This window comes from Centruroides sculpturatus, unplaced genomic scaffold, assembly GCF_000671375.1.
Source record: "Centruroides sculpturatus isolate CEXI.00-Female unplaced genomic scaffold, Cexi_2.0 scaffold1118, whole genome shotgun sequence".
In the NCBI taxonomy this organism is placed as follows: domain Eukaryota; kingdom Metazoa; phylum Arthropoda; class Arachnida; order Scorpiones; family Buthidae; genus Centruroides; species Centruroides sculpturatus.
This window is the reverse complement of record NW_019385413.1, coordinates 251,344-257,748: the sequence shown is the minus strand read 5'-3', so window position 1 is coordinate 257,748 and position 6,405 is coordinate 251,344.

The window sequence follows — 6,405 nt, the reverse complement described above, 5'->3', positions numbered from 1 at the left end:
CTAGCAACAACCGGACAAACACATTTAAATTCGGTAGCCACGATAACCACTTCAAACATATTTTGTGCAGGCTGGTAACCTGGTAATATGTAATTTTCCTATTCGAATGCGATCATACTGCTGGTTCGATAGAAAATGGGCGTCTGGCAGAAAGGGAGTTGTACTAATTCGATCAAAAGCAGTCGTTGACCTCCTCCTGGATTCTCAACGTCTACTAATTAATACGGGTCTACTATTAATATTTGAAAAGTAATCCGTATTAGTCAGATTGTGATGGCCCCGCAAGTGATCGAAGTTGCTAACTTTAACGTACGAAAAACTTCCTATGACTTGTTTAAATAAAAAAAACTCTTGTATTAATGCAAGAATAATTGATTTATGTGATAATAAAAAATTTATATTTTATGCAACAGATTGTATGTTCTCATAAATATCGCGTTTATATAAACATTATTAAGCTGTAATATTCAGTTTGGCCTTATACTCATAAACTTTATGAGCATAAAACCAAACTGTGCATAAGTCCAGGTTAACTGTATATTTCACTCCAAAATTTTCCCCTCAAATGTGCTAGGTATATAACCGACATCACTCACTTGCTGACAGGAAAAGTATGACGTACAGGGGCAAAACACTACTATAAGAATTGACGAAAAATTGCAGCCCGGTATTGTAACGACATCGGGCAGTAATTTCCGATAGAGTCTGGAAATACGTTACGTATATTTGTGACATGTAACATATATGCGATAGCGTCTGAAACGTTACATAATTTATTAGTACTTTCAAACTATAAAAACAGCGTTACGTAACTTAGGCCGACGTCTCGATCGTTTGTTTCGTCCGCTTAATATTATCTTTCGGTTATTATTATCAATCACAGAATTATCACAATAAGTGAATATCTTTACTTTTATAAATTACTACTATTTTTTATAATTTAATATAAAATTGACTACGAAGTCCAACATTTAATAATTGAAATTTTATTTAAAATATTAAAATCGATACTACATTTACATTTATTTAAGCAATTTGTATCAAAATATAAAAAAAATATTATTCGAAAAATTCATTTTAATTTTAACAATGCAATCTATTACAATTCCACAATAATGTGTCAAGAAACGATAACAGTGTATCTAAATAATCATATATAAATGAATTAATTTATATTTATTAATTGAAACGTTATGAGATGAAATTATATTCAAAGGATAAATTCTTAGGTTCATATCTCAGTAAGAGCAGTATTTCTTTGTGGAAACGGTCCTCAAATTTAACAGATTCGAAAAAACAGAATAGAGAGCGCTGGACATCTGCAAATTCAAATTTATATATATAATACAATAATATATTAAATGACTATACACCTTGCATACCTTGACAGGAAACTTCTTGGTAACATGAAGAAACCGTTGACAGATAAATATAAAGATGCCTTCCCAAATCTTTTCATAAAATTCACAATCTGTACAAAATTCATAATGTTATTTTATGCAAATTAAAAACTAACGCTAACCTATTTTATAACAGAAGCTTTACTTTTAATTTCTGTTCCAATTTCAAATCGCATTGAGCGAATCTTCGAATGTCTTGAAACGAAGTTTGCATCTGAAAGAAAAAAGAAAAACATGTTACAAATAAATAAATCACGAAGTAGCGTATATAATACAATAAAAAATTACAGTAGATGTAAAAGCGGATAGTAAAACTCCTACTAAAACACAACCAAGTGATATTGCAGCAGAACTTATGCACATGTAAAGTCTCAACGCAAATTCCATTTTCGAAAAAATCAAAATATAATAAAGTAGACTGGTTTGTATTATTATAAAACCGTACAAAATTGTCAATACGTAATTAAATGGGCCATTCAATTGTTTCGCATAGTTCCAAAGTTCATTGTGTTGTGTCATAATTACTTCTAATTCCATCTCCAAATTAGGATGATTCATATTGAGTAGTTGCAGATCTTCCGATAGCTTCTGGAAAATGTCCGTTAATATGATTATAAGCAAAAAAAATAAGTGATTTAGATGCAGCATTCCACCCGCAATTAAATTAAAGTAAATGCCAAATTCTACACTGCAAAAGAGTGCTTCGTGTTCGTAAGTCTTTCCTTCTTCTACAGCAGGATAAAGATAAAAAATGTTCAATGGTAGGCTACAAATCGTTGAACTTACAAGTAGAGCAGAAACGATAATTCTAGTATAATTAATTACGTCGTACAATTCTTTTCGACAGAAATATTCTGCCTTCATCAATTTAATATTTGTGGTTAATTTTACTCTCTTTATAATACTGAAAGTGAGTGCGTAAGTTAAAACTAAATTAACAATAAGCATTTTCGTAAAGATGACGTCACTCTCGATTAGTAAGTTCCACGGTTGACAAGGAATCATATCTGACAAAACCGGTATTGTCATGGAAAACATGAGACAGAAAAATGTCCAGTAGAAACATTCGATGAAGAATGAATAAAATTTTGTTATAATTGGGTGAACATTAACATCGTTTCGGTTGTGGCAGGAACAAGGAATGAAAAATGTATAACCGTAAACTCTTCCTATAGATGTAAACGAAGATAAAAGGCATTTCAAACATATCTCTGCTTCTGTGCTCATATTTTTTCTTTTTCTGCTATACTCATCATCTTCGGCTTCAATCTTTGCCAAAAAATTTTCCATTATTTCGTAATTTTATAGAAAAATAAGTAGAAATTTAAATTCTACGTTCCTTGGATTGTTAAAGTCTAACGTCAAGGTGTTACGTGTGTCTGTAAAATAAAACGACTGAAACGTTTAAAATGCAATATTACGTCATTGTCGTATTACGATCGTTTGAGCGAATGTGAATTCTAAACGTGATTTTTAATTTGTCAGTCGTCGTAGATTCTTTTTATAGAATCCAAGGACAATCAATGAATATAATGGTCTGATTCCGTGTGAAAACGTAATATACCATATACATACAATAGCACCAATATACTATATATTGTAGTACCAATATACTAAATAGATATATGTATATATAGCATATTATGTTTTCGCACGGAATCTGAGCATTAAGAATTCTAGGATAGTAAACAAAAGCTAATTACGTTTAACCACTACAACTGACGCTAAATGATGATGAAATTTTAATTTCGTAATTGATAAGTTATATAGTCATTGCTCATTAATCAATTTGTTACTTTAATGTTTTAAATATCTTCTATTAACATCGAGACGGTGTTCAACCTTTCATTTTAGGGACTCAGAGTGGAATCCGGACAAGTAATTACTCGGAAAGTTTTAATGTGTGGTGTGTTTCAGATAGATAAGGTTCTGTCTCCCACTATTCGGTTGCTTCTCTTATATACCTGCTCGAACTTACTTGATCGGTATGAAAAATTGGATTGTTGGAATAAGGCAATGCAATGTAAGGGCGATCAGACAAAAAAAAAACCGTTTTCAGAGAGAATTTCAATGGAGAACAAACCCTGTTTAAATGTTAGACTGATAAAATAACACTGGAAAACTGCACAAGGCCAGCCTTTGGTCAACCTTTGCTCAGCCTTCGGCCGAAGGCCAGCCTTTGGTCGAAGGTTAACCTTCGACCCTACTAACAGTGTTCATTGGTTTTACCCAATCCCTCACCCTTCGGTACTGAAAAAGAGCTTTTTAGTTCACGGAACGGAAAGACGGAATGAGTATATATAAATATATCTAATAATATATTTATTATTATTTTTTATGTGGAAACCAGATATATTAATATTAAATATAAATATTATAACGGCTTTTATCTTTTCTATTCTATCAGCTTTATATAGCCGTTTTAATTGTACCGACCGTCAGTTTAGCCATGCACACAATAAAGGTAAATTGGTAGATTAGGAATTGGACCCGACAAAGAGCGATACAGACGACACACCGAAATATTCCTAGAGTTGTTTGCAAGAATTCGAATCCGATCGTGTACAGTTATAGGTAACTGCATGGAGTATTAGGAACCGTATGGAGTTTAGACTCGTAGGGGAGGTATATTTCAAAATGAAAATATACACGAAATCCTTTGTTTCCTGGAACGTCTTTCTTTAATGTTGTGACCTCTGCTTATTAGACGAAGACAACGACGACAAGAATCAGTTTTAATGTAGTTATTACGGCCATACTTTGTGAATAATCGATTTATCAACATGGGGTATCTCATTGCTACGAAACGGATTGTCTCAATTATGATTATGTTTATTTTTTACAGACAATTATCTTTTATAAGATTGTTCGTTTAGGACTGCAATGAGATCAAACAACATTATTTTAAGTGTATCTAGATTTATTAAAAGCAGAAAATTATTAAAATGTGTAATAATCAGAAATTATTGACGTACAGATATAAAAAGATTTAATATACTCGATATTGTTATAGCATGAATGTTGCTTTTAATCTAGATTCGATTTATATTTGTTTACTTATTCTTCTCTTTTGAAATTTATGTTACTTTTATGTATTTAATACACATAAAGTTAATATGCGTATGAACTAAAATATTATAATTATTTACAATTTGAATATATTTCTAGTTAATTAAGATTATAAAATAATAATTGTTATGTGACACGTTTCGTTTAAGATTTTGAAAAATCGTTAAATATTAAACTGCAATACGATTAAATTTAATTCGAATTCCTTGTTGGCTTACATAACCATTTATGAATCTAGCGATCGATGCGGGAAAATAAATTCGTATTGAATAACGTAGAATGGGAAGAAATCAATATTTTGTTCTGTTCATCGTACATTTAAATTTAAAATATTTATTTTAAAATTTAAATTCGAAATTTTACTAATTAAAATTATAAAAAATAATAATAAATCCGGCTAACTCTAAGAACCTATAAATACATGTATATAGTTAAATCTTAATTCTCAATGCTGTATTTAAACAGTAATATTAATTCCTTTTAAAATCAATTTTTCAAAAATATTTCCTCAAAAAATTGATAAAAACTTCATAAAGAATACGAAGATAAGCTATTGTCTCTGATTAAATGCAGTCCAGACAAAAAAAAACGGTGGTTATTTCTGTATAATTAACCCATGAAACTTTCATCAATTTTTTGAGGAAATATTTTTGAAAAATTGATTTTAAAAGGAATGTAAAGAAAACCGCACCATGGATATATATATATACATATCTATTACTTATAGTAATATTAATATTTAAGGTAAACATTATACAGAGATAATTTCAATTTTCCGAGTGACAGCAAGATAATCTGATGAGAAATATGAATTTATAATGCTTGAAATTAAGTTTTCTATGAATTTAATACACTCATCAAATTTTATTGAACTAACTAGCAGACCCCGCCACGCGTTGTTGTGGCTCAAAAAGTATCTATTATAAATATAAAACACTTCCCCGTGGAGGAAATTTTTTCGAAAAATCTCTTCTTAGTGTACATTCTGTTGACGTACCGTATTAAAACGCAATCAAAAACGCAAAAACCGCATCTAAAATAGTATAAATAGAAGCAGAGTTCTTCATTAAGCCTTAATCCTGTCCATCTCCCCCGTAAAGTAAGGGGAATATCGACATGTATACTGTGCAGCGTTGTGTCAAAATTTCAAAGGAATCGGTAGGAACAAACGAACATTACATTTTTATTTATATAGATAGAAAGAAGATGATCTGCTTTAGTTCATCCTCACAGAAAAGCAAACTTAGGACGTCGTACTCGCGGAGTTAGCACCATCTGTTGGACATAAAAGCTTTAATCCTAGATAATATATTTTAATTTATATGAATGTTTAACTTAATAATATACAGCCTATGTCCACCCAAAAGTTCCATTCTAAATACTGGTGGAAAAATTTTTGAAATCAGATGAATACTTTCGAAGATTATTCCATACATCCAAACTTACAAACTTTACCTCTTTATAATATTAGTATTGATATACAGCTTACCTTTCTGACGAATTTATATCGTTAAAAGGTAAACTTTAAGAAATTTGCAGGATATTTTTCGGTTTGATTGAAAAAACAGCCGTGATACTGGGACCCCGTTTGAAAAACTCTATATGTAACTAAAAACTTTGATGATACTTTGATGATACTTTGATGATTTTATTAATATGTTCGTAGATTTTCTACATAAATAATTTCATTCTAAACATCGTTACGTTACAGTTTTGATAAACGACATCTGACTTAAAACAATCTTATGGATTTTTTTATCGGGCTTTATTTAGGCTAATTAATAATCGGATACAAAAGAATTTGGCTACAGGTAGGCGATTACGCCGCCATCTTGTGATAAATTTTTATAACTGTATAATTTAACTATATAAAGCTGAAAAACCAGATTTTTTTCTTTCTTTCTCTCGATATATGACAAATGGCCACTAGGGGCGC